This window comes from Camellia sinensis, chromosome 12, assembly GCF_055761805.1.
Source record: "Camellia sinensis isolate YWXY chromosome 12, ASM5576180v1, whole genome shotgun sequence".
Lineage (NCBI taxonomy): Eukaryota > Viridiplantae > Streptophyta > Magnoliopsida > Ericales > Theaceae > Camellia > Camellia sinensis.
The window spans coordinates 140,608,179-140,619,624 of NC_138972.1; positions in this window are offsets into that span (position 1 = coordinate 140,608,179).

Here is an 11,446-nt window from a genome sequence, read left to right on the forward strand (position 1 = left end):
CCATTGATGTAAATTGTGAAATTGATAAGAAATGGAAATTGAAATGAAACATGAACATAGTGGTCATGAAATGGAAATGGGTTATGAATTAGTTTATGGAAATTGAACATTTATCAATTGCTAATGTCTTAGTCATTGCTCATATTGTGTTTAGCATATCTCTACTGGGCGTTGGCTCACCCTTTATGGGACATTATTTTCAGGTACAGTTAGTGTGCCACCTCCAAGGACATAGCTTGGATGATGATGAGAGTTGAAGACTCATTTGTTTATTTTGTTTGTGTTATATGTATATCAAGCCAAGGGCTTATTTTGTTTAGAGTTAGTACTCTTCTTTTGTGTAACCAGGTGTTGACTTGGAAAGCTGTAAGCCCATAGGGCATTTCCTTTTGTTGTTAACATGTAATACAGTTGTAAGAATTACTCTGATGAATAGAAATGGTTGGTTTCTTTTATATCAATGCATGTCTAAAGTGTTGAGTTTTATGTATTATTTTGAGGGCGTTACAACTTGGTATCAGAGTGTACCGGGTTCGAATACTTTGGGTACGTGGGAAGTGATTAGGATCGCAATGGGTTTGTCTCGCTTGATAGAGACTTAGATGTAGTGTCATATGCTATGTGCTTAATTGATAACATGCTTATGTGACTATGTGGGTATGGGATTTAGTTTCTAGGATGTTGATTGGATCCTTGGGTTTCTGTGAGTCTTGTTGGAAAAGCACTTGATCAATGTTGTTTCTAACCGGAACTCTAGTAACGCCTCAGGACTATCATTATCCGGAAATGAAATTCATAAGTGCTTATGTGTTTATGTGCTTATGTGGAGTGAATTACAGTTGCCCATGTATTAGGACGCGAGTGTTTAGTTTTGGCACATTTATGAATGTGCTAACGTTCTTCGTTACCTTTATTAGGATGTCAGGACGAGGACGTGGTAGACGTGGCAGACGTGGTAGGCAAGAGATGCCTTTACCGAATGATATTCCGACACAGCAGGAGGGGGTTGGTCAGGCCAATGTGGCCGAGCCAGCAGGTCAAGAGGCTATGGGCGCTTTAGCCCGAGGGATAGTCGATGCTTTAAGGGAGTCTGTGGGTATTTTTCGAGCTGAGAATCCAGTTTAGGCTCCAGTTCAGGCCCAGGTTGTTAAGGCAGGGCCTTCCTTCTTGAAGAGGGAATTCTTCCGGTCCAATCCGGACGAATTTGTTGGGGATCCGAAGGAGCCACTTAAGGCTGACGAGTGGTTGGAACAGATGGAGAAGACGTTCGAGATGCTTGGCATCGAGGACGGGGCTTTAAAGGTGACCTTGGCATCCTTCCAGCTGAAGGGAGATGCGGGTCAATGGTGGAAGTACAAGAAGGGCAGTGTTGGTGGTGCATGGGAGGCGTTTGTGAATGCTTTCCAGGAGAAGTTTTTATCTTCAGCTGCTAGGGAGAAGCTGAGAGAGCAGTTTTTCCAGTTTAGACAGCAGGGCTTGTTAGTGGCCGAGTTTGAGGCTACTTTTACTAGTCTGTCCAGGTTTGCACCTGAACTGGTGGCGTCCGAGGAGCGCCGTTGGTTTGAGTTTGAGCGGAAGTTGAGGCGTGGACTCAAGTTGAGGGTTGGAGGGTCCTTTATCCGAGAGTACAGACGTTTGGTTGATGTTGTTGCTCATATGGAGATTATGATGCAGGAGGAAGACGAGGGGCAGAGAGGCTCCAAGAGGAGCCAAGATGGTCAGGGTGACGGCAGGAGACAGAGGGGTTCTAACCCTCAGCAGTCTCTGGGTGGTTTGGCTAGATCGACCTTTCCAGTACCTAGCGCGGGCTCTGGGAGAGGTAGTCCGAGAGGCTTGACTTCTTTTGCATGTGGCCAGCTGGGTCACAAATCATTGGTTTGCCCTTTGAAGGGAGGGGGTCAGCGAGCTGCTTCTTCTTCAGCTAGACCTCAGGGCCAGAGTCAGGGCAGGGGCCAGCCTTTGTCTTGCTATCAGTGTGGTCAGCCTGGGCACCTGAAGAGGTACTGCCACAGTTGAGTGCTACTTCAGGAGCATCTGGTTCTAGGCAGACGCAAAGTTATCAGCCAGTCAATCTGTGCAGGCCTCGAGGGCCTATCAGGGAGCTTCGTCATCCCAGTCAGTGCAGCATTCTTTTGCTCCTAGAGGTGAGCAGGTAGATCAGGGGCCTACAGGGCAAGTGTATGCTGTTACCGCGCAGGATCTAGTACCGGCTCCATCAGTTGTAAGAGGTACCTTCTTGTTTTGCAACTCGGTTGCTAGTGTTTTGATTGATACGGGTGCATCTCATTCTTTTGTGTCTGCTGCATTTGCATCTGTTTTGGAATTGGAGTTGGCACAGTTAGCATCTCCTATATGTGTAGTATCGCCTGTTGGTGGTGAGTTGATCTTGAAACAAGGTGTTAGGGGTTGTGATATAGAGGTCGCCGACTATAGGCTTCCTTTTCCCTTTGTTGTCATGCCCATGAAGGGTTTTGATGTTATTTTGGGTATGGACTGGTTGTCGTCATACCGGGCTGTTATTGATTGCTACCGCCATAGGGTCACGGTTTGTACCTTGAGCGGGGAGTGTTTCCATTTCTTGGGGGATCGGGTTAGTAGTGTGTTGCCACCGATGTATGATCCGTGAGGGCGGAGTGAGCTTACTGGTCTACTTGCTAGCTTTTTGAGTGGTGAGTGTGATGAGACCCAGATTGTATTGCCGAGGGTGGTTTGTGAGTATTCGGATGTTTTTCCCGAGGATCTCGTTAGTTTGCCACCTCACCGAGAGATAGAGTTCTCTATTGACTTAGTGCCTGGCACAACGCCGATTTCTATGGCACCTTATCGTTTTGCCCCAGCCGAGTTGAGTGAGTTGAAGATTCAGCTCCAGGAATTGCTAGATAAGGGTTTTGTTCACCCTAGTGTTTCGTCGTGGGGAGCACCGGCCCTCTTTGCTAAAAAGAAAGATGGTGCCTTGAGATTGTGTATAGACTACCGGAAGTTGAATCGGGCTACGGTTAAAAATAAGTACCCTATGCCCCGTATAGATGATTTGTTTGACCAGTTGAAGGGTTGCCGTTGTTTCTCTAAGATAGACTTGAGATCAGGTTAATACCAGTAGAGGTCAGGGAGGAGGATATTCCTAAGACGGCATTCCGTATGCGGTATGGCCATTATGAGTTTCTGGTGATGCCATTCGGGCTTACTAATGCACCGGCTGTTTTTATGGACTTGATGAACCGGATCTTCCAGGAATTCTTGGATCGATTTGTAGTCGTTTTCGTGGACGACATTCTTATCTATTTGCCTTCTAAGGAGAAGCACGAGGAACACTTGAGAGTGGTGCTTGAGTTGCTTAGAGCCCATAGGCTGTATGCCAAGTTTGGGAAGTGTGAGTTCTGGCTAGGAGAGGTCAAATTCTTGGGCCATGTGGTATCTGGGGAAGGGGTGTCTGTTGATACATCCAAGGTAGAGGCAGTACAAGATTGGGCACAGCCTAAGAGTGTGTTTGAGATCCGCAGTTTTCTGGGATTAGCTGGGTATTACCGTCGGTTTGTGAAAGATTTCTCCAGGCTAGCTTCACCGTTGACGAGATTGATGCGAAAAGGGGTCAAGTTTGTGTGGAGTGAGACTTGCAAAAAGTCGTTCCAAGAGTTGAAGGTTAGATTGACCACCGCTCCGGTTTTGATTATTCCGGAGAGAGGGTTGGGTTATGTGGTTTACTGTGATGCCTCACAAGAGGGTTTGGGTTGTGTGTTGATGCAAGAGGGGAAAGTGGTAGCTTATGGCTCACGTCAGTTGAAAATACACGAGAAGAACTACCCTACACACGACCTAGAGTTAGCAGCAGTGATCTTTGCCTTGAAGATTTGGAGGCACTACCTTTATGGTGAGAGGTTCGAGGTGTTCTCGGACCACAAGAGTTTGAAGTATCTATTTACACAGAGACACTTGAATTTGAGGCAGAGAAGGTGGATGGGGTTCATTGAGGACTATGATTTTGAGTTGCACTATCACCCGGGAAAGGCCAATGTTGTGGCCGATGCCCTTAGTAGGAAATCCATTAGTGATGTAGCTTGTATAGCCATCCGGGAATGGGAGATGTTTGGTGCACTTGGCGAGTTTGACTTGCTTCTGGGTGAATCAGCTAAGGCTGCGGCCTTGTTTTCTGTTGTTGCGCAGCCTACACTTGTGACCCGAGTGTTAGAGGCACAGAGAGGTGACCTTGAGGTAGAACCCCTCCGAGAGAAGATCTCAAATGGGAAGGTTGAGAAGGGTTTGACGGTGTATCCCGACCCGAGTGTGAGATACCGAGACCGTTTGTTTGTGCCAGAGTCTTGTTGAGAGGAAGTACTCCGAGAGTTCCATCATTCACGTCTTGCGGTGCATCCGGGAGGCACTAAGATGTATCGGGATTTGGGTCGCCAGTTTTGGTGGCGGGGTATGAAGAGAGATGTGGCTATTTTCGTATCGAAGTGCCTTACTTGCCAGCAAGTGAAGGCCGAGCATCAGAGGCCAGCGGGTTTGTTGTAACCCTTGCCTATTGCCGAGTGGAAGTGGGAGCATGTCACTATGGACTTCGTTGTAGGTCTTTCGAGGACTCAACGGGGTAGTGATGCCATTTGGGTGGTTGTAGAACAGTTGACTAAGTCGGCGCACTTCATTCCTATGCGCGTGAGAGATTCGGTAGATCATCTCGCCGACTTGTATATTTGGGACATAGTGAGATTGCACGGGGTCCTAGTGACGATCGTCTCAGATAGAGATCCTCGTTTTACTGCTAGGTTGTGGCAGAGCTTGCAGACTGCCTTGGGCACTAGGTTGACCTTTGGTACGGCTTATCATCCTCAAACTGACGAGCAGTCTGAGCGTACTATTCAGATCCTTGAGGATATGCTTCGAGGTTGTGTCCTTGACTTTAGTGGGACGTGGGAGAGGCACTTGGCCTTGGTGGAGTTTGCCTACAACAACAGTTTTCAATCTAGCATCGGTATGGCACCGTTTGAGGCCTTGTATGGTTAACCGTGTAGGTCTCCAGTGTGTTGGGCCGAGGTGGGTGATGCACTTTTGTTGGGTCCGGAGTTGGTTAGGGAGACGACGGGGAAAGTTGAGCTTATCCGTAGGAGGCTTGTTACAGCCCAGAGTCGCCAAAAGAGTTATGTCGACCGTAGGAGGAGGCCTTTGGCGTTTGAGGTAGGTGATCATGTCTTCTTGAAAATATCACCTAGGTGAGGTTTGATGAGGTTCGGGAAGAGTGGGAAGTTATCCCCTCGGTTTATTGGTCCCTTTGAGATCCTTGAGAGGGTTGGCGAGGTTGCTTATCGTTTAGCCTTACCGCCGCAGTTGTCCGGAGTGCATGACGTGTTTCATGTGAGTATGCTTCGGAAGTACGAGCCGGATCCGTCCCACGTGTTAGATTGGACTGACTTGGAGGTAGATGAGGATGCCTCGTATGAGGAGAGACCGGTTCGGGTCTTGGATAGGCGGGATCAAGTCCTGCGTGGCAAGACCATTCCTTTGGTGAAGGTTTTGTGGAAACATCACGGAGTGGAGGAAGCCACTTGGGAATGTGAGTTGGAAGTCCGCAAGAAATATCCGGACTTGTTTGTTGATATGTAACCATGTATTGGTAATTTTGTAATATCGTTGAACTTTAAGAACATCATATGTGTCTTAAGTTGTAAAACATTGTGAATGTTTTGGGTTAATGGAAATTTGTTATAACATTGCATATGTTCAATGTATTGTGGAAATGCAGGCATGATGTTAATGTTGCATGTGTTATGGAATTGTGGAAAATGAGTTGAAATTGCTAAATTTCAAAAGATTGCTTGTTGATAATGCAGGTTGTTATGAATAATGTGTTGTGCCTCTTGAAAAGAGATGGGATTGACCGGTAATGGGTCGGGTTGTTTAATATTATGTTGTAACATTGTTGAAAATGAAGAAAACCTATTTTTGAAAAACTTGTGTTTAATTTCGGGGACGAAATTCTTTAAGGGGGGAGGTTATAGCGATCCTGGTTATCCCTTTACTGTTCTGTTGTATTCCGGACTCGGTTCCGTGATGTTGGTGGTGGTATACCTTGTTGTCATCCTTTAATTCCACTTGATTGAGTTTTAGGATGTATTGGGCAGAGTTGTTACAGGTTGGTTAGGCTTTGGTTTCAATTCTTTGTTGCCCAGTTTTTACGAGGTCCGCTCGAGCTGGTCTTCTTGCGCTCGAGCGGAGATTGCACGCTCCCAGTTTTTCGTGTCCCTGCAAAACTTCTGCAGGTGTGATTTTTACGCTCAAGCGGGTTTCTTTACGCTTGAGCAGGTACTCGAGCGGGTAGTACGTTCGGGTGTAAGTTCTGGAGAGGGAAATCTACGCTCGAGCGGACTGGTTTTCGCGCTCGAGTGGATGTACTTTATTCTTGTGTCTTGGCGCTCGAGCGGGCCATATTGCGCTCGAGCGGACCTAGTTTTTTTTTTCTTGACGCTTGAGCGTTGTGTTCTCGGCTCGAGCGGGAATGTCGTATATCAGTTGGCAGCTGGGCATTTTAAAATCACTTTTTACATTCTCTCTCTCTCTCTCTTACTTTCTAAAAGGACATTTTGAGAGTTCCTCTCTCTAGAAACTCCCTTCTCTCTAGGGTTTGATCTAGTTAGAGTGTTTCCCTTTCCTTCGGCCTTTGTAAGAGTTGGGTTGTTCGTCGAGGGCTACGTTTTGATCCGAGTATATTGAGTTTTGGAGCACGTTGAGTTTCTTCATCTTCTTTCCTTGAGCTTCGAATTTGAGATAGGGATTCCTACTCACTCTTATGGGTTTTAACCTAGATTTTGAGCTTATTGTTTAAATGGTTGATTTTGGGACTTAGGGTTTCAAAATGGGTTAAAGAGGGTTTTGTGATTTTGGGCTCATAATATGTATTTTGGGTTTCAAAACGATGATATAGTTGTTGGTTGGTGATATTTGAACCTTTGAGTTGATATTGAGAGCGGGGGGAAAAGGCCCTAATTTGTTGTTTAAATTAATTGGTATAATTAATTTGGGAAAATTGTAGCTATATGGAATTGAGTTGGAAATAATGAAATTGGTTCGTTATATGGTTGAATAGTGGAGTTGGATTTATTAATCGCTCACTTTTGAAAACATTGATATTTTATCTGTTGGAGCTTTTATTATCTGTTTAGAAATATTTGCTTGGGCTACCGATGAAGGGTAGTTTTGATTGTTGTAGACAATGCATGATGATTAGGCAAACTAAAACTAATCAATTGGATGCGTCATAGAGTACGACGGTTGATAGAATACATTAACGTTATGTATTGATTAATTGTGTATATGACTTTTGTGTATATACGTTGTGTGTGTGGGAGGAGATAGGGGATGTACTCCACGGTTTAGGGGAAGATAGGGGATGGACCTCTAAACCGGATGTTGTTTGGGAGGAGATAAGGGTTGGACTCCACTGATACAGCTCATATGCTTGTCAGATGATGTGTTGATATAGCTCATATGCTTATCTTTGGAAGTGTTGATATAGCTCATATGCTTATCTTTGGAAGTGTTGATACAACTCATATGCTTATCTTTGGAAGTGTTAATATAGCTAATATACATATCTGTTGAAATGTGGATACAGCTTGTATGCTTATCTGTTGAGATGTTGATACAACTAGTATGTTTATCTATTGTAAAAATGGGAAATGTTTAATATGAGTCACTGTCTCATATAAGTGGTTGGCCAGGTTCTGAGCCGTTGATGTAAATTGTGAAATTGATAAGAAATGGAAATTGAAATGAAACATGAACATAGTGGTCATGAAATGGAAATGGGTTATGAATTGGTTTATGGAAATTGAACATTTATCAATTGCTAATGTCTTAGTCATTGCTCATACTGTGTTTAGCATATCTCTACTGGGCGTTGGCTCACCTTTTATGGGACATTATTTTCAGGTACAGGTAGTATGCCACCGCCAAGGACATAGCTTGGATGATGATGAGAGTTGAAGACTCTTTTGTTTATTTTGTTTGTATTATATGTATATCAAGCCAAGGGCTTATTTTGTATAGAGTTAGTACTCTTCTTTTGTGTAACCAGGTGTTGACTTGGAAAGCTGTAAGCCCATAGGGCATTTCTTTTTGTTGTTAACATGTAATACAGTTGTAAGAATTACTCTGATGAATAGAAATGGTTGGTTTCTTTTATATCAATGCATGTCTAAAGTGTTGGGTTTTATGTATTATTTTGAGGGCGTTACATTCTCAATATATATACATACTGGAATCATACATAAATAGGGGGTTTAGGATTTGAATCATATATATAGATATATATACATCCATATATATATATATATATACATACATATTGGAATCATATGTATAGATATATATACATTCATAATCATATATAAAAATAAAAATAAAAGAATAATTTAACTCCTACCTATATTGGTTAAATTTGAAACATTAGCTAAAAAGTCAAAAATTAATACAAAAAACCAACCCATTCTTTTCTCAACAAACAAAAAATAAACCCATCCAACACAAAAAATGTATGTTTCTTTTCTTCTTCCAATTTCCATTTTTTTTTTATAAAAAAAAAAACACCATTTGTTTCGTTATGTAAAATTAGAATTCTCTACTCAGAAAGACCCACTTCAATTTTCGTTCCAATGATTTTATCAATCAAAAGCTTTTCAAAACCATAGAAAATCAACACCCATTTCTCATTAAAGAATCAAACCCATTTCATAAATCAAAACCAATTGAGAAATCAAACATTTCAAATTAATTTTATAAATGCATATCAGATAGGCATCAAAATGCATATAAATAACGCAAAACTCACTAGATACAAATGAAAGCACAATCAAAGTAAAGCAGAAATCACAGTACACAGCAACGGTCCAATAATTCAAACCTTGGTGCCAAAAGGTCCAACTGGATAATTCATCTCCAGAACATTCCTTCCATAAGTGAAAGAATTGGATTAAATTTAGATTCAATTCTCTCTCAAACTATCAAATGTATATGGTATTACACATATGTATCAGACACATGAATTGAACTGAATAAACAATAGGATACCTCGAGTTCGGCCTCAAGTTCTTCATGCTCATGACCTGTAGCAATTGGCATAACATCTTCAACTCTCTTCTTCCCCTTCAGAATAATAGTTGTCATCCATCAAAAACTAAATGATATTTCGAATCCTTACTCTTCTTTTTTCATCAAATTCAATTGAAATCTTGATTAAAAACTTAATTACTATTTTTCTCTTCTTTTTTTTTCAGCAAATCTTTTTGAAAAATTCCAAAGTTATCCTAAAATCAGCTTTAACCATTTTTAATAAAAGAAAACCATCTTCAATCCTTACTCTTTTATAAATTAAAACCATCCTAAAACCCATTTCAAAACCATCTTCAAAACCCATTTTAGATAAAGTAATCATAATCGTATCTATATATAAAAGAGTTGATTCAATATTTGGGATATCTGTATTCTCAATATTTGGATTGTCCCTAATCATATATAACCAAATGTCATGTGAACTTGCAGTTCAATTTTCAAGTTAAACATAAAACTGATAGACTAATATGGAACCAATTAAGGCCATAAATAAGTTGCCCACAATTGAAGTTATTAAATGGGAAGACTTGCAACTTATTATGATTCTACCACATGTAAATAGATACATATAATTGTTTTACGTATTTGATAATACATTTCGATATGTATTAAAACTTCATAAAATGGATGCTTAAATCTGTTCATTAACATGCTCAGATTTAGTGCACATTCATACATATTTATCAAAAGAAACAGCGCAAAAAAAAAATGTCAATTATGTTTATTACTATCAATGGTGGCGACAATGACTTCCATTTTCTCAAATAACCTATACCCCACAATAAAATAAAATAAAAAGGCTTAGGAACGTGGCAAAGCAGTTTTAAAGATTCAAATGCCATGGAAATTGCATGTTAGAGCAACTCTAATGGTGTGCTTCCCCTTCATGCGAAAGCCAAAATTTGGCAACAACACTTCCAATTCATGTGCTATTTTTTAGTGCCAAATTATAACAATGCCAAAATTTGGCAAGAGGTCATCTCTCTATTCTCTAATGACAGAACCCTATTTGTCAACAAAGGCATTGTGATATAAGCTAATTGTTATTGTTGTTGTAGTTCTTTTTCAAAGTGTAAGGAAAATTCACCTAAATACAGCTGAACAAACATTAATTAACATGAATTTCAACAAATTCAATTCAAACAACATGAAAATGACACCACATTTTCAACTCAAATTAGACAATAATAAAGAAGTGAGAAAACAGTGTACATGGCAATTTAGCAGCTGAAGAATTTTGATGGGTGTTTCCATCTTTGGGTTTGAAGAACCCTCCCAAATCCATCTTCCTTAACAATTTTGAGAGAGAGAGAGAGAGAGAGAGGAGAGAGAAGAAAATACCTAAATTTAAAGGGCGACCAATGCCGATACATAATCATATCCATACATAATCATACATACATATATATACATCTATCTGTGAATCTATATATAATACACACAATCGTATCTAAGATTATATATATAATACACACAAATGCATATATATACATACATCCATCTCTGAATCTCCCATATCTCTGATCTCTTTTGCAGTGGCTTCGTCAATATTGAAGGGGGTTTGGGGCTGCCACTGTTGATGATGATTGGGATGGCGGAGAGAGAGAGGAAGGGAGGAAGAGAGAAGATGAAAAGACTAATAGGGGGTTTGGGGTTCGGTCACCGGCATTGGGCTCCGACAGGAAAGCATGTTCGATGGAGGGAGAGAGAGAGAGAGAGAGAGAGTGTGTTCAAAATTTGAAATCAGAAAGAAAGAGATGAGAGTGTCTGTGAGAGAGAGCGTTGGCACAGAAAATGGTCCATATTTTGGACCAAATAGAGAGAGAGACATTGTGAGCCCTTGGATTGAATTCAATCTAATGGTTTATATTTTGACGAAGGGATAAAAGTCACATCTGAATTCAAAATCTAAGTTTCCTTGTTATATAGATTATTATTTGTAGAAATGGTATCGGACCTTTAAAAGTATCTCTTGGGACAAAGTTTGGCTCGTTAAAGAAAAGAACTTAGAGAAATCACAAAAATATATATATATATATCATAATTTGATTCTAGTAATAAACTAAGTTTTGATGTTTTAATTTTTTTTTAATTTAAACTTTTATCTTTTGATTTGTTTTTAATTTAAATTATTTGTCTATTTTTATTAAATAAAACAGACATAAAAAATGTATTTTAGCCATCCAAATTAATGTAATTATACATGAAAGTTCTAAAATACCATTTTTGTTAACTTTAATGATCAAAATATTATTTTTTATTGGTTTTATTTAAAAGATTAGTGCTTAAATTAACAAAATTAAAATCTTAAGATTTATTTATTTTATTATAAGTGTCAAACTTT